This window comes from Danio aesculapii, chromosome 11 (genome assembly GCF_903798145.1).
Source record: "Danio aesculapii chromosome 11, fDanAes4.1, whole genome shotgun sequence".
NCBI lineage: Eukaryota > Metazoa > Chordata > Actinopteri > Cypriniformes > Danionidae > Danio > Danio aesculapii.
In genome coordinates this window covers 25,128,711-25,153,921 of record NC_079445.1, presented here as the reverse complement: position 1 = coordinate 25,153,921, position 25,211 = coordinate 25,128,711, and the positions used below count along the sequence as shown (strand labels likewise).

Below are 25,211 nucleotides of genomic sequence, written 5' to 3'. Positions count from 1 at the left end.
TGCTGCTCATCCAAGTGTTCATCAAATTAAAATCACAAGTCTTTTAAGTGAATTTCATAAACTAATTTCGAGAGGAGCACGTGATACGATTGAGCACGTCTGGCCACTCATCTGTAATCAGTAATAATCCAATCAGAGTGATCCTAGTTTACTATAAATGGATCATTTTCTCCCTACTGTTCTATCTTCGTTTGGAAGAATCCCCCCTTCCACCCCATCTCCCCCTTTTCCTCCCTTCTCTAAAGGGGGAGATCTCGAGACCTACCTGATCTCGGATCTCCTGATATGCTTATCGACCGGGCGGGAGCCCTGGGCTCAAATATCTCCGAGCTCAGGAATCTCTCCCGAGACAGCATGCAAAACCTGCTTTATACGCCAAGCATATCTAAGTGGGAACTCTTGAAATACATACAGCGTATGAATTAGACATTCAATCAATCGTAAAGTCATTTCTCTCTAAAGACATTTTGGGACATTTCAGGTGATGATTTAAGCTTTGTGTTTTAAACTTGGTGACTTTGCTATTTAGATTTAGCAATGGATCATTTAGGGGATTTAAAAACATCCAATCTGGCAACTTTTATTTTACCAATATGGCTAATCTAGTTTCCAAATCTCACTTGTATGGTGACTATTATCCATTATAAGCATGTAGCAACTCTGGCTACCACATTTATTTAGTTTTTTGTCTGTTTTAGGATTAAAATTTCTTAATTTCGCTCAATCTTTCCTGCACCTTGAACCTCATTACAATCTACTTTGAGTCTGTAGTGAAAGATCTGTTTGTTTGTTTGTTTGAATCCAACAATTAGTATCAGTTTTCCATACAATCTGCTTTCTGCCACACCACAGGATGCCAGCTCACATCATTCATTTTCTTTTAATTACTTCCAATTTTTCTTGTCTCCTCTAAATGACTTGGGGAGAGGGGAAGTGTAATGGCCCTGCCGTAATGATGATTACAGACAATATTGGTTTCTTATTTCAGTAAGCTGGTTCTGTTGCGAATACAAGGAAATGCATAAATCTATATGCACCACACCACGCTAGAAATGACAAGCATCACAAAACGCAATGTTACACAAGGGTCAAAACTATTACATAGATGAAAACTAGCTACGCTGGCGAAATGGTAAAATTATTTTAATGGAGCACAGACTAAAAAATTATGATTAGCAATTTATAAATGGAAAAGGGCAGCACGGTGGCGCAATGGGTAGCACAGTCACCTCACAGCAAGAAGGTCGCTGGTTTGAGCCCCGGCTGGGTTAGTTGGCATTTCTGTGTGGAGTTTGCATGTTTTCTCCACGTTCGTGTGGGTTTTCTTCAGGTGCTCGGTTTCCCCCAAAAGTCCAAAAACATGTGGTATAGGTTAATCGGGTAAGCTAAATTGTCCGTAGTGTATGAGTGTAAATGAGTGTGTATGGATGTTTCCCAGTGCTGGGTTGTGGCTGGAAGGGCATCCACTGCGTAAAAAAAACCATATGCTGGATAAGTTGGCGGTTCATTCCTCTGTGGTGATCCCAGATTAATAAAGGAACTAAGCCAAAAAAAATGAATGAATGAATTTATAAATGAAAAGGTTTATTTTTCATTGTTTATTCAAAACTCCCATTTCTTCAGGAACAAAATTATTGAACTTGAATGAATCTGCATTTTTCAACAAACTGACTGAATGAATGATTCAATGGCTCACTAATAATGGTGGAGAATTATTTGGTTCATGAATGCAAGGCCATTATGAATGAATAAATAAATAAATCTCTACAACTCTCACATGGTCGCCCACTGAAGCTAAGCAGGACTGTTCCTGGTCAGTACCTGGATGGGAGACCACAAGGAAAAGCTAGGTTGCTGGCGGAAGTGGGTTAGTGAGACCAGCAGGGGCATCCAACCTGTGGTCTGCGTGGGTCCTAACGCCCCAGTATATTGATGGGGACTCTATACTGCACAGTGAGGGCTGTCTTTTGGATGAGACGTTAAACAGAGGTCCCGACTCTATGTGGTCATTAAAAAAAAAATCAAAAATCCTTCAAAAAAAGATTAGGGGTTTAACCCAAGCATCCTGGCCAAATTTACCCACTGGCCTTTGTCCATCATGGCCTCCTAAACATTCTCAATTCATAATTGGCTTCCTCACTCTCACCCCTCTCCACCCCCCTCCTCACCCCTGTCGACCAATCAGCTGGTGTGTGGTGTGCGGTCTGGCGCAATATGGCTGGATGCCAGGTGGATGCTGCACACTGGTGGTGGATGAGGAGATTCTCCCCAAAAGTGTGTAAAGCACTTTGAGTGTCCAGAAAAGCGCTATATAAATGTAAGGAGTTATTATTATTGTTATTAAAAAAGTTGTAAGAAGAGTCATTTTCACTGTGAAGCTGTTGGTGAATTTTAAGAAATTTGGAAGTAACACATTGAACGAAACAAATTTTGAGTGTTTTCTTGGAAAACAACGAATTAACCTTTCTTTTATTGCATTTACGTATGCATTTATTCATGATCAAATAAAACATCAGTTAATTAACAGTTTCCTACATTTTGTAAATTCAAGGATGTTTTTCAGATTGCATTACTGAACCTTGATCTCCACTTTGTCAACTTTTGATATTGAAAATGTAACTCTACTGTTTAACAAAGTGACTTTTTTAAACATTTCTAAAAAAAAAAATTTATATGAAGTTGCAATCAGAATTATTAACCCCCCTATGATTTTTATTTCTTTTTTAAATATTTCACAAATTATGTTTTGCCAAACGATGAACTTACTGTGAAATTTTTACAGTATGTGCGATAATATTTTTTCTTCTGGAGAAAGTCTTATTTGCTTTATTTCAGCTAGAATAAAAGCAGTTTTAAATTTTTTTAAAAACCATTTTAAGATCAAAATTATTAGCCCCTTTAAGCTACATTTTTGTAAATATAAATGTGTTAAAAATATATTCTTTCCGTTAAACAGAAATTAGGGGAAAAAATAAATAGGGGGGCTAATATTTCAGGGGGGTTAATAATTCGGATTGCAACTGCAGGACAAAAAATCCTAAAGGACTAATAAACAGAAAACACCTTAATGTTTTTTTAGAGAAAAGAAATGAAAACTAAGGTTCATTTCCAAAAATAAAATTAAGAAATTTGAAAACAAAACAATTTTTGAACAATTAAAAGTATATAAAAACTACATTCATGGTTCCCACTTTAAACCAAATGTCAAATTCCTTGACTTTTCCCTGACTTTCACTCACTAAAAAGCTGAATTTCCATGACTTGCAACAAATACAAATTCACTGATTAAAATACTGCCATTGCAGATTTTAATGCAAAATTACACTGTAAAAAAAGGCTGGATTCCACACAGTTCCTTCATGTTGTCCAAACTAAAATTGATTAGGCTAACTTAATAGTTTTTTTTGTTGTTGTTTTTTTTTACAAATTTACATTAATTGAACATAAAACAATTATTTTGTAAAAAAACAAAACTCAAAAATTGTGTTGATTTTAATTAGGTAGTTTAAACAAGCAGCAAAAATCCATTTTTGAGTAAAATGGTTCAAAATGTAGAGAGCTTGTGATTTTTTTAATTGCCGCAGATATACTTTTACCAGCAACACTGTTCAAATTTCTTATATGCCCTCTGCATTTTTAAATATTAAATAACATTATATTTGTGTATAGAAATGGAAAATGCTCATGGCAGTGAAAAATATCCTAACCAGAACAATAGAAAAAAATACATTTTGATAAATGAGAGGTGAAATTTTAAATGACAAACAAAAATCCGTCATATTCATTGGCTTGGACAAAAAAATGCCTGACTTTTAAAATCTGGAATACATTTTCCAGAAATCCCATGACCCGTGGGAACCCTGTAAACTGCAATTGAAAACCCAAAATACGCACAACATCTAAATAAACTTTCAAACCTCTAATAACCCCCAACTGCAGCTTTGAAAGCACAGCTCTCCTTCCATTCACTAAAAACCATCTTCAATATTCCTCCCTCAAAGGAGCACTTTGCAGCTCACAGCAGAAAGTGTAATTATCACATCCATCGCCTCTGACCCCTGTGGATTCCAGCACATGAACGTTCGCAATAATTCACATGGGCTTCCCAGCGTCAGTGTGGCCACTGTGGGGATTTTCTAATCTTCGCTGGAGATTGTCCCAGGGGATGTGCGGCTGTTGGCATTTTCCTTTTCTGACTTTCCTCATCCTAATCCTCTTCTCCTTCTCCCTTCCTTCTCTTTGTGCTTAGATTAGCAGGCTTAGTTGCAGCCCCTCCAAAATCTATACATGTTACAGGCCTCATTGCCAAAAACACACAAGGGCTTTAAGAACAGCGGGGATAGATGGGAACTTGAAAAGAGGAATTAGGCAAGGTCCGACGCCTAGCACACTGACCCGAGTCTTCATAAGAAATCTCAGCTACTCAGATATCAGTGTTTCGATTGTCTGTGAATTCTTTACGGCGAGAGAGAGTTAATGATACATAGAAGAATTATGAAATATGGACCTTGACATTTATTTTAGAAACAAACTTTTTTTTAATGTAATGGTCTAGTAAGGTGATTTGAAATGTGTATTATTGTTTGTTGTGTGACATAGCTTAAACTGAAACATGAAGGCAGGGTGGGACACAGGGCTGGACTAGGAAAAAAAATTACTACATGCAATCAAAATGCTACCCATCTGTACACGCACTTGAATATGTTTACCAACTCCTATTCTTTAATAGCACATAAGCCATATACAGGAAATAAGGAGTGTTGACAAATTAAAACTTACAAATTTTAATTAATTATTATAAATAAATTGTAATCCACTCTGGAAGTCCATCTTGTGTGTTTTGAGGGACCCTATATTAAATAATGAACAAAACATAATGTTATTAGAGACCCTTAACAAATTTAAATATTTAACTCAGCAGTGAAACATCCAAACACAGCTTAAAGATTTTATATAGTCAAGTCAAATTAACCTAAATGATTAAAAAATACAACAAATATTTATTTGGGCCCAAACTACAAAACCAAATGTAAAGTATTTTATTATTAGTTTTGCTTAAAGGGCACCTATGGTAAAAAATCAACTTTTCAAGCTGTTTGGACAGACATATGTGCATGTATGGTGTATAGACCGTCATATTGGGGTGATATAAACACACCCAGTGCTTTTTTTTCAATTTACCACATAAAAAACGGTGGACCAATTGGAGCGGTTTTCAGATCGACCACAACTTTACGTAGGAGTGCGGTCCCCCCGCCCACCGAATTGATTGACAGGCGTCATCATATCCTCAGTTTGTTGATTCACGTCCACCATTTTCAGAGCGAGTTGAAGCGATATCACTAAAGGAACACCCTTGCTCTATTTTTAGATGCAAGGCTCATTGGGCTCAACACAAGATCAATATTCTCCACATTATCGCTCTAATCGGAATTATTGGTTGTATCTTTAGGTAGGTTTGCAAACATGTGTACTTCTCATTGAGTCTACCTTATACTTTAGCCGTTTGCATTTCTCGCGATCACAGAAGCTCCCTGTGATCTTAACTAGGTGCTGCTACACCTGACGCTGTGCCATGCATTTTAGAATTCTAAACATAGGTTTCTATCAGGGTACACACAACGGCGCGACGATTCGGGACACTTCATGTTTCTGCCGCGCCACAGAGAGTGTCTGGTGTGCCGTGTCGCGGCTTCGAGCGACGCATCCCGTGCCTCAGTCAAAGTTAATTCCAGTGTGCGTGGTTATTAGTCTCGGTGTACAAGCTCGGTACTTGAAACTAGCACACAGTTGGCTGTAAAACTGTACAAAGACACAAATGATTTTGTACTCTCTGCTTGGTCTGTGTCCGAGTCGTGCATGTACGACTGATTGCTGATCCTCTCACTCCTGCTCCTGCTCCTTCTCCGTCTGCCTGTCAGACTCTGTTGCAAACGCAGAGCAGGTGAGCTCATGGCTCCGCCCCCTTGTTACGTTGGGCGGGAAGCCGAAACTAATCTACATGTGAAGCAACACACCCCTAAATCAGCGAACTGTGGACAAGCCCCCAACATGACACTTTTTAACACATTATAATAAAAAAATCTGAATTGTGTTTTAAACTGAACCTAAACTGGCACACTCAGAAGAACCATAATATTAATATTAAATCATAAAAAAGAGGTAAACTATGTGCCCTTTAAGTTGTACACTAGTTTGATCATGTATAAATATCATTATAACCATATTGTATAAATATTATTGTAACTATATAGGCCTACATCATGCTGAATGCAAAATTACAGGAGATCACAGGTGATTATCTTCTGACTGAGTGCACCTGAAAATACATGAATGGCATCCCTCATAGAGATTGAGAAGCATACAGTTTTTTAGGATCTATATCATTTGTAAAATAAAGAGTTGCAGGTCAAAGTAACAGCCTGGGAGGAAGTTGCCGCGGGCCTTGGTGCAGATGAAAAGTAAAAATAAAAAGTGTATTTCTGTAGATATATAGGTAACTATATAGAATAGACAGAGATAGATTGATCTGTGCAACAGCAGCTGATCCGCTGTGCTCTGCCGGTGTGAAAGGCAAAGGTGTGAAACAGGCATGACTCTCGACTAGTTTGTCAAATACACACCGATGTTGCACGCTTACACAGAGCCTAAAATGGGAGTTTATGATTGGTTTAGCCCAATATGAAAAGATCCAATAAGCTGCAAATTATGTCACATGGGCTGGTCTGTCAAAAAAAAAAAAAAACGCTTTCAGAGCGTTACAGATCACAGCATCGTCAATTAATTAGGCAGAAAAAGACATATGGTAGCCCCTCCCCTTGCCAATAGTGTTTCATTTATATCACAGCACTGCCAGTGAGAGTGGTTGAGATCATGCGCATTGAATGAAAAGCAAATGAGAAGCGTCCTAAAATGGGCGGGGCATGTCAGATACTAAATAGCATTTGATTGGTCAGAGGATTTGATAAGAAACAGAAATATGAGATGACGTCAGAACAATCATTGATTCATAGGTGGAAGTGGCTGCAAGCTTTGAATCTTTAAACCTTCTTAATGCTAATTTTGTCACTGTTTTTGCTTATAGACGTACACTCAAAAAATGACTTTTACTGTTTGATCAAACTACTTATTGAAAATAAGCTAAAACAACACAATTTTTTAGTTTTTTGGACGACAACTTAATTGTTTTATGTTCAATCCACTTAAATTTCATTCATTCATTCTTTTTCTTTTCGGCTTAGTCTCTTTATTAATCTGGGGTCGCCACAGCTGAATGAACCGTCAACTTTTCTAGCATATGTTTAAGCAGCGGATGCCCTTCCAGCTGCAACCCATCACTGCGAAACATCCATACACACTCATTCACACTCATACACTACGGACTATAGCCTACCCAATTCACCTATACCACATGTCTTTGGACTAAGTCGAAGGAAAATGTATGAATGAATGAACACAAAAGAAGATATATTGAAGAACGTTAGTAACCATTAACCATAGTAGACCTCCATAGTAGTAAACAACTATAGTAAATTTCCAACATTCTTCAAAATATCTTTCTTTGTGTTCCACTGAAGAATGATTTTTTTTTGAAGTTTTGAATAAGAAAATGTCGAGTAAACAGAATTATCATATTATTCGAACTAGCCTTACTATATTGATCTGTAAATAAATGTTTTAAATGCTCAGAATAACTCTGTTTTGGGTACAACTGAGGCACAACAAATGCCCCTAATGGCATTCTGCCTAAACCAACAATTCTCACAGCAAATGCATTATACACATATTTTTGTATTGGAAATTGTTTATTTAATATGCCATTGTGACTTCTGATTAAAGTACTATGTATGTATTCCTGGACAGTTCTTATCACATTAATTTATTCCTGTCTGGCTAAAATTGGATGTAATGTGTAATCCATATCCAAAGTGGTTTCTCACACTTGCTAGCATAATCATAAACACACAAGTTCAATGGAAATAAATCCACCCGCTGTCACACACAAGTGCCAAGTTGATAAAACATCTGGTGGAAATCGTCCATACTCATTTCCAACATGCTGTGGTTTAATACTGTTAAAGTCCATACAAAAAAATCCAAACTTGCTGCACATTTACTCACTCTCAGGATATCCAAGAGGTGACATTGTTCTTCAAAACTTTTCAAGGGTACTTTGAATTTAATAACAGATCTACAATATGTACTGTTTTGTCTACTGTACAGTGCAATTTAGGATGTAGACATTGGTTAATTATTTTTTCCATAGACAACTTGAAATTAAGACTTCAGACTTTTTGTTTACAATAGCGACAAAAAAAAAACATTAATTTTTTATTCATGTTTTTGAAAGGTTATGTTACTAAAAATATGGCACAATCACTCACTCATTCCTTAGTTCACAAGGGGTCACCACAGCAGAATGAACCACCAAGTACTCTGGCAATTGTTTTACATAGCGGATGCCCTTACCCACACATACTCATACCTTACAGCCAATAAAGTTAATCTAATTCAACTATATCGCATGTCTTTGTTCCCATACAGATAGAAATGGATTTAGTCATGGACAATATGGGCGGCACAGGGAGACGGTGCAAAAACAAAACAAAAAAAACCTTGCCCCAGTAAAAGCTTTCAGATATTATTTACTTAATGCAAGTGTATTAATTTAGAGTGGTAATCCAAAAACAGAAATGTTAGGAGCCATTCACATTTGGTGTCTTTTGCAAGCGCAAGTTTGTTACTCTCAACCGAAACAACGCTGGTGAAAGCAAACTGACGCATGTTTGCAGAAAACCATTCCCGCGCGCCTCACATACGCTTCTCCCGCTCCTGGTGTGAATCCCAGTTGTTTATATACATGATGAAAATATATGCACCGCTCATGTGATGTGAAACCGGAGTAACAGCCTTTTATGCAGAGGTGATGGCACGCAACGAGTTTTGGAAGTCGACAAAACTGAGTTTATATAATATGATGATGATCTTATTTTAACTAAGCATGGGTATGAAGCAGAAAGGAGGGATAATGAGTAGAGGAGGTAAGACTTACTAACTTTAATTCATGTGTTGGGTCTAATACAACAGATAATTCCATAAAACATTTTTTTCCATATTCTATAGAATTGCAATAATTAATATTCATGCAAAAGATTTCTTGAGTGATCTTAGCATGTCACTCCAGTTCCAGTGTCTTTACATCGTTTTCCAGTTAAAAATAATAATACATTTTTAATAATAAATATAAATAAAATGCTACATTTATTGAAAATATATAAATATATTTATATGTGGTAGGAGACAGGTGAGCTTTGTCTAGCAATGCCCTGGGTTTGGGTTACTTTAATGGGCTATTGATGATATAATTGATGACTTTGCAGCAAAAAAGGCAAGATAGGTCCAGATGTTGTGAAATATTAGTACAATTCCAGTTTGTATGCTATCTGGATTGTTTGACTGAGTCAATTACATGTGGTCCAACCACATAGTGTCTCATTTCATATTTGAGTGTGATGAATATGGGGGGTTCGCCCAGGGTGCTATTCAAACTAGAACCACGACTGCACGCAGACACGGGGAATATGCAAACTCCACATAGAAAGGCCTCCTGATCCAGCCAGGACTTGAACCAGCAACCTTCTGTCTGTGAGGCAACAGTGCTAACCATTGAAGAGGGAAGAAATTACACTGTACAGTCAAATTTCTTAAAAGAACTGCTTATTTCTTCGAGTGATGAATATATTAATCATGAAAAATGCTTTTGGAACTAAATGTGTGTTAAGAGTTCCTTATGGAACCATTGACACCAATAAAGAGCCTTTCTTTAAAGAGAGTTGGCAGAGTTCCCACATTCTGCATATACATTTAGCTATACCTATTCACTGCACAGTATCCAGTTACAATAGCCACTTTTTCCCTCCATTTGGTAACCGGCCATTAATGTGGAGTCGTCCCACTAAAGGCCATTTGGGTTAATGATGCTGTCATTGGGCCCAATGTAAAAGTCTTTCACCCTGTGGCAGGACTGGACCCTCTTTGATGATCGTAATCTGTAATCCATAAAAAAGACTATTACCATTCCCACAATTTCCACTGCTTTCCCCCTCCATTTGCTTCCCTGCAGATCACAATGGCCATTACATTCCCAAACAGACCGGTGCAGGTGGGTACCTCCGCTAATTGAGAGGTCCTGTAGAATCTGCTTGAGGGAGGACGGCACTAAACAAAGCTAAACTACTTGATGAGAGACCAAGTCCGACCCAACCTCTATAAAATAGGCCATAAATCGCATTAGTGAATGACTCTACAGACACATAGTCGTGGCTTCGACATTTGGGTGAGCGAACAACAATATGAGTCTTCAAGCCTGGGCTATTGAGTTAATAGCCTTAAACGTTCACAAGCTGATATGATCTGCAGTCAACATGGTATAAATACACCAGATTTGAGTCTTAAAATAAACACACAAACAAAACAAACAAAGCCAAAAGGGTAAGAGGAATTATTCGCTTACTATCAGCATTTTACATCCCATAAGCTTCTAGGCTGTCGCTAATCTCTATCTGAACCTATTAAAGTAATTAGCAAAGCAGCAGGAGAGTTGTCCATTTTGATAACTCTCAAAGGAAGAGGGTAATTATAAGGGTTTGAGCGTTTTTGCCGGAGGAGAGACAGAGAGACGGATCCTCTCATGACAGCCAAAAAGTGTTGCAAGACAAAGCGCGTATGATTTCCCACTGACCTGCCAGACGAACCCACACACACAAACGGGAGGTTTTTCAGTCGCCTCTATACACACTGGGATGCATGTGGCGTACCTTTGTGTGTGGGGTGTCTGTTGGCACAATCTACGTAGCTTGATTGGGGTGCCTTTTTTCGAAAAGCGGGCACATAGCCTGATGTTGACAAAGCAGGGTATCTCCTGCTGTCTGCTTGTTTCGTGTGCAACGAGTGGAAAGAATCAATTATCCCAGCGCACAGCTCGCCATTTTAATATCTGACTCCTAATTAGATTGCAGGAGGAGATCCCTGGTGTAAATAGATCAGGGTTTTTTAATATATACACTACCCCTCCAAAGCTTGGGGTCAGCAAGTCGTCTTTTTAAAAAGGAATAAAAACTGCATACATTAATCAAATGTGACAGTAAAGTCAATTTTTAGGGTTACATTTTTTTTATATTCCAATAAATAATGTTCTTTTAAACTTTTTATTAATACAGAAAATGTTGAATGATAAAATTTCATGATTAAGATTTCACAAACTGTATTTATTATCATTATGGAAACATATGCTGTGTTTTTTTATTACACAATTTTAAAGTGTAATGTGTGTGTATATATATGACTGTCTTTATTGTATTTTTGGTTAACTAAATGAAGCCTTGATGAGGATAATTAATTGATGTATTTATTTTTATTTTACTTTTTATTTTAATTATTTTTAACAGCTGCAAATTGATTTTCTTTTAAACTGTCATATTTTAGGTTTTCTTTTTTTGTCATATCATATGTATAAGCAATTCTGTGCTCTTATATATACGAGCAATGCCACACAACTAGCAGTGCGATATGGCTGTGCTACGAGTGTGATATTGCATTTATACAACAGTTCGACAGCATAATCGTGTGTATAATAAAAGAAAATCAAACACAGAGTCTCAAAAATCCTTGTTTATGAGGAACTACTTTCTTCCACCATTCATTCACATCTGCAGCTGACGTCAAAACAGCAGAAACCGTTGCTACTTCACAAACGTCACTTTATTTGAATTATTCTCTAGATTAATGTCTAAAATTATGACAAAAAAATTTAATTCAAGTAAATTCACACTAATTCAAGAGTTCACACTTAGCTGATGATTTATTATAAGCTTGTTTGGGATGCTGTCCCGAGATCCTCGAGCCCGGGGCTTCCTCCCGTTGCAAGACGAGAGGAGAGTTTGAGCTCAGGTAGATCTCGAGAACTCCCCTGCTGTAGTAGCTAATGAACAGATAGTGATTGCTCTTAAGAGATAACTACAGACTAGAAGCATGTCTATGGTGCTGATTTGGATTAGTCAATTAACTTAAGTTGCATGTTTTTGGACAGTGGGAGGAAACCGGGGAACCCGGGGGAAACCCACGTGAGCGCGGGGAGAAAGTGCAAACTCCGCACAGAAGCGTCTGCTGGTTTGGTAAAGCCTGGAACCAGAGACGTTCTTGCTGTGAGGCAACAGTGCTTAGCACTGGGCCACCGTGTCACCCATCTAGGAAGAAGGAGGAGTTGGGGTGGAAGGGGGGATTCTTCAAAACGAAGATAGCGGTGGAATGTAACCCAGGGTATTTGTAGTAGCTTAGGAGTCGTCTGATTGGTGCATTGAGAATTGGATAATGAGGATCCAGCCGCTAGCAATCATAAGCACGTGATCCTCTCGAAATCAGTTTATAAATTAACTTCACTTATTCTACAATGAGTTATTAAAACTTGCTAGAACTTTTAATCAGCCAGTGTTTGTGTTGTTCATTATATAAACAGTCAGTTTTGATGGGAAGAAACTTCGAAAGACCTAAGTATTTTATGCAATAATATGCAAGATTGAAAATCTTTAAGGGTTTGTGGAAAGAAGGACCTGTTTAAAATCATAAAAATATATATCTCTACACTTCCACTATGTCTTTGAAGAGTTCTTTCCCTTTCTTTCAGGTGGCAGTAGCTATTTTATCTTGCTGAGCTGAAGGCAATTTCAAAAAAAGAGCCTGAAAAGGAAACGAGAGGTAAAGTACACACACTCTCTTTTGAAGTACACGATCATACCTCAAACAGAATAGCTGAATAAAGCCTTTTCCTGCAACATTCGAGCAAAAACCCTTCTAGTACACAAACAGTAATCCAAGTCTCCAAATCTGCTGACGGACAGCTTTATGGCTTCCTACAATTCATTAACAATGTGGTAAATCTCCAGAGTGTGATCCATCAATGCAACACTCCACCTAAAGATCAACGCCACGAACGCTGATGTAATTATGTACAGAACAGAAAAGCCATTAGCCTTCAGTTTGGTCTTGATTATGTCCAAAGGGCAAGTCCCTCATGAAAACTGCATCACTTCACGCTCACACTCGTGAAGACGTGAGATCACAGCATCCGGAGCTACTGATCTTCCCCCGTCTCCTACTGCCTAGGTGGCTATTAGTAACTCTGGCAGCAATTTAATATAAATGAGGACTCGAAATATTATGACGGGCAGAGATGCTCCTGAACGTGGGTTCTTATGAGGGCTGCACATCATTACTCAGAGCACAGCTAACTGTGTAATAGCCTGTTTGCTTGACTCACTGCAGGATACATGGCAAGATAAAAACTAATAGGCATCGTTCTATTTCTGTTCTGGGGCTGTGCAGAAACTAGGCAACAATTCAGTCCCGAATCAGGCTTAAACCCAAGCGCTGCCACCCACAACCAATTACAGAGAAAGTAACACTAAGGAGGCAAGCATAAGGGAGGATGTAGGACTAAATAGTATGCACTTTTATATACAAACCTGTACTAGACTATATGCAATGTTCTCTGGTATACTTTAGATTACTTAGATTAACAACTGGACGCATATTTATTGTTGTGAGCTAATCTGTACTCTGTACTTTTTTTCATCTACTGCTTTAAATATATATATTTAAATACACTCACCGGCCACTTTATTAGGTACACCTTACTAGTACCGGGTTGGAACCCCTTTTGCCTTCAGAACTGCCTTGATCCTTCGTGGCATAGATTCAACAAGGTACTGGAAATATTCCTCAGACATTTTGGCCCATATTGACATGATAGCATCACGCAGTTGCTGCAGATTTGTCGGCTCGGCTGCACATCCATGATGCGAATCTACCATTCCACCACATCCCAAATGTGCTCTATTGGATTGAGTTCTGGTGACTGTGGAGGCCATTTGAGTACATTGAACTCATTGTCATGTTCAAGAAACCAGTCTAAGATGATTCATGCTTTATGACATGGCGTGTTATCCTGCTGGAAGTAGCCATCAGAAGATGGGTACACTGTGGTCATAAAGAGATGGACATGGTCAGCAACAATACTCGGGTAGGCTGTGACGTTGACACGATGCTCAATTGGTACTAATGGGTCCAAAGTGTGCAAAGAAAATATCCCCTACACCATTACACCACCACCACCAGCCTGAAGCATTGATAGAGTGTCCTATTCTTATCTGACAGGAGTGACAACCGGTGTGGTGTTCTGCTGCTGTAGCCCATCCACCTCAAGGTTCGACATGTTGTGCCTTCAGAGATGCTCTTCAACATACCTTGGTTGTAACGAGTGGTTATTTGAGTTATTGTTGCCTTTCTATCAGCTCGAACCAGTCATTTCTCCTCTGGCATCAACAAGTCATTTGTGCCCACAGAACTGCCGCTCACTGGATATTTTCTCTTTTTCAGATCATTCTCTGTAAACCCTAGAGATGGTTGATCAGTAGAAAGTAGAAATACTCAGACCAGCCAGTCTGGCACCAAGAACCACGCCACGTTCAAAGTCACATAAATCATCTTTCTTCCCCATCATGATGCTCGTTTTGAACTGCAGCAGATCGTCTTGACCATGAGTTGCTGCCATGTGATTGGCTGATTAGAAATTTGTTATAACAAGCAGTAGGACAGGTGTACCTAATAAAATAAATATTTATAAAGAAGGGTAGATTTTGATTAGCTGACAGTGTTTTTATCATTCGTGCATGAAAAAACCTTCTCTGGATTTCATCTTCCTCTCTGTTGTTTTCATTACAGCTGTCCTGGGACTGGTAAAACCTATATAATAATCATTACTGCTATCAAACTTGGATGGGCTTCAACTAAAGCATGACAACGCATTCTGTATACTTAGGCCTTGTGTCAAATTTATGTTCTCGAACCACTGGCCTGATTGAACTTTGATAATCTTGAGAGTACTAACATCTGTGTCTGGGAAAGACTATTACTTAAAAAAGAAGCGTAGCCATGGCAGTTATCCATCATTGTCACCCATTATGGCTCATTTCATGTAAATGCTTAAAACTCTTTCCACAGATGCCGTTTACCATGATTCACACCTCACAGCTGACATTCACAATCATCACTTCATGCACCTGCTATGATGACATCATGAGAAATCCAGCCTTAAAACACAACAGCTGAATAGAAACAATAATTCAGAAAAAATACAATATAATTGATAGAAAAACATTAAGTGTGCGAAAAATATTTCAATGTGTTCTTTGCTATGGTAAAACTGTACATTCACTCAAAAAAATTATTGCTTGCTCAAACTACTTTAACATGAGCTAAATCAACACAACTGTTGCAACACCGGCTCAGTCTGAAAACGTAGCCCTAAATACATTTCTGGAGATCATGACTTATGTAGCCAGAGCTAAGTGTGGCTGCATTTTATCTTTAAAAGTCAATCGGGTTAATCAGTGTATTTTAAAACACTATTAGTTTAGGGATGGGGGAGGGTTGGTCGATCGGTTGGTTGGTCAGTCAGTAAGTCAGTCAGTCGACAGCGGCCTCTGGTGGATTTATGTATAACAGCAGATGCAAATGGCACTCGCGAGAGAAATTTGAGATCTGAAAAACATACACAGCGGCCTCTGGTGGTTTCACGAAAATAAAAACTGCAAAAAAAAACGTACCTCCTAGAACGTATTTTTCTCTCTCCAGAAATGTATATTGGAGTACATAATCAGAATGAACCTGGGTTGCAAACTTGCAATTCATTAGGTTTTTGGGACAATGTAAATGTTTTATGTTCAATCCACTTAAATTTGTAAAAACAAATAAGTTACTTAATCGATTTGAGTCAGAACATTAAGGAATTGTGTGAAACCCAGTTTTTATAATTGTTCATTGCAAATTCAACTTTGTTTACAAGCCCAAACCAAACAGTTAGCAGTAATACAAAAATGCAGAGGTAAAATCTGTAGTGTTTGAAAGAGCACAGTAGCTGCCAAAACACCTCAACCTTTGCTGAATGCTGACAAATAAACAGGATTTTCTTGGTCCATGTAACATGGAGAAATAGTAAACATATACAACACTACCAACACTGTAACAAATGAAAACTGGTGAAGTTATACACTTAAAATATACTGCTTATCCCATTTCGTAAAAATAAATCACATCTTTTTAAAGCAGTGAAACACAAATATTAGTATCTATAGTAAAGAAGTATTCTATAGTGTTAAAAGAATCTGGGGGGAAAGAACTAAAACAAGGTATCTATTTAATGCATAATTGTCAGAAAAGTGCACATCAGCCAACTCATTATTTCTCATTTACGAGAAATACGTAGCCTATTTAATGAGTGTTTTATCAGAGCCCTCAGATCAGTTGCAGACTGGCCCTCAGGCTATGTTTGTTTGATTCCGTCTGGTCCAAATCTCTCTGTCGACTCCAGAATTCACTTATTCAACCAATTAAAATCTCAAGTAGTTCAGTCCCTAGTTAGTGCAGTGCCCCCTGGATTTTTTGAGGTTCCTGTCCCACTAAATTCTATATTTATAATCATTTTATAAGACCTAACAATATTTATTAAAATCTTAAATCTGATCATTCACAGTGTACATAATTTTTGGTTTAATATAGAAAATAAATAATTTAATTATTCATAAACAATTAAAAATACAATTTCATGGCCTGGCTTGGAATTAAATCACAGTTAAATTAAAAAGTTTGTTATATATATATATATATATATATATATATATATATATATATATATATATATATATATATATATATATATATATATATATATATATATATATATATAGTTGATCTGTAACACTTTTTAAATTAATATTGTTTAATTATTGCAAAAATAAAGAAAATAAAAAGGCAGAAATATACAATATTTAATGCAAATTGAAACAATAAATAATGATAAAGTGTTCATATATGCTCTAGCTGAAATAAGACTGACTGCATAGACTATGAAAGCAAAGGCTGAAGTGTGATTTGATTCTACCAGAGAAGAAACAAAGAGACCGATAAACCTGCCATCCAAACTAATGGTCCACAGTCAAACATTCAAGTTAAGTTTCAGGCCACAAAAACTCTGGTGCATGTAAAAGTAGCCAGCTAATCTGCTTTCTTTAGTGAGTAGGAAAAATCCAATTTCAGAAATCTATAATTCCATAAAAGTTAATAAGCAGCCACAAAGGCTGCTGAGCTCCTGAGGGAGCAAGAGATAGATACGGTGAGCGAGAGAAAGCCAGAGAGAGTAATGGGGTAGATGTGAGCTGAAGTCTGAGCGAGACCCTATAAAACTCGGTTGGGAGAACCCTGAGGGTCTGCGATTGAGAAGACGGCAAGGATAACACAAAGAAATGCCCTTTGAAAATGAGCAAAAGACGCAACTTTATATTGCATTGTATATGAAAAATGTTTTAAACGCTGTTTTCAATGAATATTGATAACATCACTTTGCTTATTGTGACTGTCTGTTAGCCCATTAGTGCTTTATATCCCTTTAAGGATACTGTTGTTTCCTTTGGTGTCCAATTCTTCATCATTTCCAATGACTGTCACAGTTGTCTTCCAGGGTATGCAATCATACCTCTGCAGCTCATCCTAAATGCAGAAGCCCCCCATTGAACATTCACAAGTACTTACACATATGTTCCCTACACTGCTTCCCTGTTCCAGCTAAAATATAGTGTTCCAAAACAGACAACGATCAAGCATTTGTAAATCCATTCAACACCTCTTTAAAAAATAGGTTGTCTTCATTAGCCTGGGAGTTGTCTGAGCCCACTATGGCTTCAGATAATCACAATTTGTAATTCAAAACAAACTTTTACCTTCTATTAAATGTTTATGGCAAAGAAATTGAAATGACCTGGATTATTGACTGGACTTTGTGGTATTTTTGATATCACATCAATAAAAACTTTTACATATAACTGCCAAATGTTTGCCCACATCTGATACAGATCAGAATTTGAAGCACGCATGTAAACACAATAAGCAAGAGATCAGGTTTTTTCCCAGATCTGATTTGAGCTGTTTTAAAATGTGTTTTAAATCAGACAATTGCTGTGACAATTACAATGAATGTCATAATTTCACACCTGTTTAAAGCAGGAGTTGCATGTGGCACCATGATAATTATACAGCATGTTGCGATGGGTGGAAGTCAGTGGAGCCATGAGGAAGTGTCACATTTAATTATTTAATGAGGAGATGCGTCAACCCCGGCCAAATTGCATGGTTCATACAGAATTTGGGTTGTATATGAAGCATAAGCATTGCTAGAAAAGAGAATCTGGGAGTGTGCTTCAGAAAAACTGGGGGTGTTGCATTTATTGTCAATTTTTTTATTGTTTTTTATTGCTAAAAAACAGACCATGAGATTTTGTTTTCAGAAGTTTCAGATATGGAAATAAACCTAAATTTTATACATCTCATTTGAATCAGTATTTTTAAATCACTGACAGCTTAGTCGACAGATCCATAATTAATTAAGTATATATATATATTTACATTTAGTCATTTAGCAGATGCTTTTATCCAAAGCGACTTACAAATGAGGACAAGGAAGCAATTTACACAACTATAAGAGCAGCAGTGAACAAGTGCTATAGACAAGTTTCAGGTGTGTAAAGTCTAAGAAGTAGATAATATAAGAATATATAAGAAATATATAATAATAATATAAGAAATATATAATAATAATATAAGAAATATATTATATATATATTTTTTATTATTATTATTATTATTTTAATAATAATAGCAAGAGTCTCAGTGGTGGTTTGGAAAACGCAATCTAAGGCAATTTGTAACTTTTTGATTTAATGGCTATTGTACAATTTTGTACAAATTGCTTATACCAAATTGGGTATGAGGTACCGGTTTGGTTTAGGGGTGGGGTTGGGTACCACGCCTCCTTTTTAAAATCGTACAATTTCATACGACTGAACTTATGAATTCGTACAAATTAGCCACTAATCTGACAAAACGTAACATACTTACTTCTCATGAGATCAGTTTTGGACCCCACTCCCTTCCATTTGATAGACATAAACTATTATTATTACTATTATTATTTTGTTGTCCACATAAAAAAGGAAGTTTGTAAATGGTGACCTAATTTCTTTTAACTCCTCATTTAAATGTAAAAGAAAAAAATTGAAACCTAAACTTCTACATCCATATCCAATGTACAGTACACCATTTAAGCATCAGATGGCCACTTGTTGTGACAGATGTTAATGTTATATGAGACGAGAGATGGATTCTGGTATTGAATGTTTAGGCCTGATGAAGAGAGAGATGTGGTTTTATAGGAAGCAGCCGGACTGATGACTAATGAGGGACAGCTATTATGATAATTATGCTTTTATATATTGACAACAACACTTACATAGACTTATAGCAGTGTCATACCTTCATTCGCATTCGGATCTGATTATTAAAGTAAAAAAATAATGCAATCTTGAATGAAATTCAAAGAAAAAAAAGTGTTCTTTCATTACAAATTCTGATTGTGATCTAAGATTGATGCTCTCTGTGTTCTTGGCTGGATGTAATTACAGATCTCCGCTGGACACCTGCCGTATCTTGGCACAGCTCTGTAATAATGCATTCACATCACTCTCTGCCTCACAGGGCACCGCCAGAGGTGCTGTACTCCAAATCACTCATCAAAGACTTCCAGTCAGCATTAACATTTAAGATGGTGGGCACCGGGCTCAAACTATACTTTAGATTCATATCAGGCCTTGTTTTGCTCTCAGCGGCTCATGAAAATGAGATCCTGTGTGTCACTAAAGACGTGCTGTGGGCTGGTTAGAAATTGTCGGTCCAATGTTTTGGGGTGTGGTAGAAGAATCTTGTGAAAGATGCAGAGACAAATGAGGACAAACAGGAAATCATTTTTTTTTAACATTCCAAGTAATAGAAGTAAGTAGACATAGACTAAAAAAGACAATCCCAAGGAACCTTTAAAAAAGGCATTATTTCTTAGTATGCAGTATTTAAAAATCTAAAGAACCTTTTCCAAAGAACCATTTAAAGAAATGCTCTATGGCTCTACATGTAATTGAATTCACAATTTTGCTGCCAGTCTATTTTAATTTCAATTAAAGCTTGTACTAATTGATTTAATGAGCATACTTATTTTCTGAGCACAACATTGAAAACAGTTCTAGTTTGTATTGTCAAACCCTTTTAACTAAAAGAAAAATGACTTTACAACTTTCAGCTATGTGCTTTAACCTTGAGAACTGTCTGATTCTGACTGTTTTCATCTGTGACAAGCGTGCTTATAACAAGCTCAACCTCTGTTAACACATTCAAATGTTGGGACAAAAACATATGATATTGTATGACTAGGATGCAAAACCCACTTTTATAGCATTTCATAAAAGTTTTTTTCATAATTTTTTAATTATGGTTAGAAATAGTGTTTCAGCTAGTGATGAGGCTTCATAGTTGGGTTTAAAGGAACACTCTTATTTTGAAAATGGGATTATTTTACAGCTCCCAAAGGAACTTTGCTTTTGTTCCATGGTTACAGCAGTTGCAATGATATTACGCAGCATCTTGAAAATAGTCCCCAGTAACTTCCAACATGACCGAAACACACTTCCTGTGCAAGCAGGTATCGTTAGTTTGATAAAAAGCTAGCTGAATTTCAGGCGCTGCATAATATCTGAAAGAGGGTGTTTTTTTAAGTTTGATACAACAATTTTTTCATTCTAATTAAATGATTGAGCTTCTGTATAGCCTAGATCTGCTACATAATATTTTCCCCTAAAACAAACAATACACCAGCTTTTTATGTTGCAAGGAATTCAAAAATATGTGGTTTCCAGCTTGTAAATTAGATGAAATCATGATAGAACCCTGTTAAGGCACGGACGCACATATGCAAATGAACCCTAAATAGCTCCCACTCAGGAATTAGAAAATTGAGATCAAATTCCCCATTTTGTGCTGTCAGACTGAGGTCCCAAATGAGCGTTTCACTCAGCTCTAAAGTTACTGCTGAACTACTTTAAGAAATCTTTGAAGAATGAAAGAGCATACACTGGAAGCCCTTGTCTGTGTATGTGTTCAGTGAGGTCCAAAATCTGAGGGTACGAAATATGAGGCTCTGTTTACAATTGGTATTAAGATGCATTTTTGTGCATTTACTTATCTTATAATAAGTAAATGACTCAGTTTACAGTTGCAATATAGGGTATGAATTGTAGTTGAAATGCATTCAATAGAATTGCTTTCATAGGGTAGAAGATGATCATGTGAAAAAGCTACAAATAAACCCCCTACTCTATGCCTATTGACTAAAAGGGGCAGTTCACCCCAAAATGAAAATTCTGTCATTGTTTACTCGCCAAAGTTCAAAGTTACTTTGAAATAGTTGAAACATGTAACCATTCAATAGTATTAATTTTCAAACTACACTCTCAGAAATAAAGGTACGAGAGCTGTCACTGGGGCAGTACCTTTTCAAAAGGTACATATCTGTACCTAAAGAGTCCTCAGTGGTACCTCAAAGGTGCATATCAGTACCCAAATGCACCTAAAATGTACCTTTGAGGTACCAATATGGACACTTCAGGTACAAGTATGTTCCTTTTAAAAAGGTACTGCCCCAGTGACAGCTCTCGTACCTATATTACTGAGAGTGTATGGACATCAATGGTTTCAAACCATTAAAAAAAATGTAGGGTTCCACACAAGTCCTTCATGTTGTGCCAACACAAATTAATTAAATTAACTTAATTTACGTGGATTGAACATGAAACAATTACATTGTACCAAAAAACTCAAGAATTGAACTCATTTTAAAGAAGTAGTTTGAACATGAGTAAATATGAGTGATGAGGTAATACTGAGTAAATCTTCATTTTTGGGTGAACTATCCCTTTAACACATGGTCATTTTGGGACATGTTGTGAGAAAGCACCAAAACGAGACATTCATACTTGCTTGTGTTGTACCAAAACTGTCAAAATCACCAGCGATCTAATCTTTGCAGGTCGCTGGTAAAAACACAGATCGCTAAAGAACTACAAATCCATTCTTACATGGACTACAGATCAAGTCATGCACTGCTCACACACACACCGGTTCCTCATTCCATTGATTGCACACACACACACACACACACGGCCAGAGGATTGTCAATGACTGATTACATGGACTTTAAAAAGAACACACACACATGCATCAGGGTTGAGTCTTGTTATACTGTTACTGATACCTCTCACATTACAAAAACATATAGTATTCACATAATTTTCTGCATAATCATTGCATAACATGGATTTGTTCATTCAGCAGTACCCAAGTGTTGCACTGAATGCTTCTGAAAAAGTGATAGAGCATGATGAAATAATATGGGTCTTGATGAAATCCAGGTGTCACCCAAAAACTGCATTTGAAAACATGTTAATGCCAAGATTTGAAACCTATACGAACATTATTATGTATCCCAATAAGAATAATTCTTTTTTTAGGTCTCTAATCATGGGAGGGGGGGAGGTGTTGGGGAGAAATCGTGACACTGACAATGAGAACTCGTTTATAAAGCTCCAATGCATTAAATGTCATTGCACCACTGGTCCACGGCTCTGATTCAGACAGCAGAAGAGGAAAAGGAGGCCAGTTGTTATGGGGCCGAGCAGAGACAGAGAGCACATTAAATAATGGATGACTAAGGCACAGATCTCTCAACCCTCATCACCTTTGTCATTACCTCATAGCCTCACGCAAGAACACGCTCAGTCATGCATATTCTACCCGGCAAATAGTGAGCACTCAAAACATCACAAGCTTCCAGAGACCTACTTGACCCAGAGAGCGGTTCTTCGCTATCAAAAATGCAGCGTGAGTCATGTAGCATTTTACAGAGGTGACGACAGACTCTTGTTGAAGTCCTTAAAAGGGCCAAAATCACCCACAAATTAACACAGATGGAAGAAGTTCAGTCAGATGAGGGATAAGCAATGCAAAATTGTGCATATGGGTATAAAATAAAAACAAATATGCTTTTAAAATGCAGTACAGTATATGACTATAGATGCACTTGGAATCACAGCAGATAACTATCTAAATCGCTCAACGAGTGCGTTTACATGGACAACAATAATGCGCTTTTAATAAAATACTCTGATTAGGAGTTTACTATGTAACCAGCGATTTTTTTAACTAATTAAAACTGATTAAGGTCATAATTGAACTAAACAAAAAGATGATTAAGACATGTGGAGTATGCAGATTTTAGTCGCATTATTGAAGTGCAGTACAGACATGTAAACAACGCAATCAAATTTTATCATTATGTAGGACTTTTCGCTGCTTCTGACAGGATAGTCTATATACACACAGCTGTTTGACACTATTCTCTGCACCTATCGAGTCAGTAAAGGATCACAGACACACACATTTTGAAATGCGGAGGTTTTTCTTTCTTCCGTTTGTGTTTGTTATCAAATTCCATAAAAAAAACACTCTTCCACCAGTCCTTAATTCTTACTCTAATCCAATAGTTTGTCACGGGGGCATGAATGAAAAGTTCCTGAATGAAAGTGAAAGTGCCAAACTGCAGTTAAAGTCGACAAATTAAAAATTAAACACCCAAAGTTACACGAAACTGTTGAGGAAACGTAGATAGCAAGATGATGCAATGACTCTAATCAATCTATGTGCTTTAACATGTAAAACGGGATCATGAAAGGAACATTCAAAAAGTAACTCGTATAACACCTCAATCATATTACCCTAATCAGTTTAAGGCATATAATTCGATTACTGATGTCTAGGGCCAGACGAAATCTGCTGACATTTTTTGCTATTTATTCTGAGAATTTTGGTAAAAATCTGCGGATTTCTGCAGAATTATTTTGGCAGTATCACAACTAAAACCTTAATATGTGAAATAAAAAATAATTCCTAATATAATTTTTTACTTTTATTTAATATTTAAAATTAAAATCCAGTTTGATTCACTTTATTTGGTAAACAAAGCAAGTCTCTTATATAATATATCTACTAAAAGACATAAAATAATACTTTACACACTGCATTGTACATAAATCAGATGAACATATTCACATTAGTCAATAATATTACTGTAATAATTTAAAAACTGAATAAATATAAATTTACACACATTTACTCAAGTAAATAAACAGGAATTAATAACCTAAAAATCTGCGGAAAATCTGTGGAGAATCTGCGGAATTCTGCGCGCGCAGATTCCATATGGGCCTACTGAACTGACTACTGTCCAAGTAAACGTAGTCCATGGTAATTATTTGGACTTTATGACTTTGATTTCAAGAGTATTTCACAAGCATTCATTTCAGTCATACAATAAACTGAGGATCTTACAATGCGGAATTGTGTATATTATAGTCTAGAGAAAATTAAATAAATTGCTTGGCTAACGCTATAATTGCTATTCCTAATTGCAATGATTTGGGCTTAATAAAAAGCAGATTTACTTAAAATAAATATGTGCATTGAGGACAAATGAACCAAATGAAGCAAGGAAATTTTCACAGTTTGTCTGATAATATTTTTTCTTCTGGAGAAAGTCTTAATTGTTTTATTTCAGCTAGAATAAAAGCAGTTTTACATTTGTTTAAACCATTTTAATATAGCCCCTTTAAGCTATATTTTTTCGATAGTCTACAGAACAAACCATCATTATACTTTAACTTGCCTAATTACCCTAACCTGCCTAGTTAACATAATTAACCTAGTTAAGCATTTAAATGTCACTTTAAGCTGTATAGAAGTGTCTTAAAAAATATCTAATTAAATATTATTTACTGTCATCATGGCAAAGATAAAATAAATCAGTTATTAGAAATGAGTTATTAAAACTATTATGTTTAGAAATGTGTTGAAGAAATCTCTCCGTTAAACAGAAATTAGGGAAAAAATACAAAGAGGGGGGCTAATAATTCAGGGGGGATAATAGTTCTGACTTCAACTATATATTAAATATGATGCAAAATGACACATATTACAATCTAAAGAGTGCATAAAAATAAAATCCACTCATATATATGCAGAGATGTAGTACTAGCTTGGCATCACAAAAGATGGCTTCTGAATCTCTCAATTGCAATGATTTGGGCTTTAAAGAAAACAGCGTTTCACAAGTGTTTCAAATTTCAGCTTCTACGTTGAACTGATGTTCATGCAGTGCAGAACTGTGC

The 25,211-nt window shown here is 36.7% G+C and overlaps 1 protein-coding gene across 1 annotated transcript in view; it reads right to left on the bottom strand.

Annotated features, from left to right (window-relative positions):
* Positions 1-25,211, bottom strand: part of sulf2a (sulfatase 2a) — a 68,567-nt gene that overhangs the window by 42,866 nt on the left and 490 nt on the right. The window lies entirely within an intron of this gene.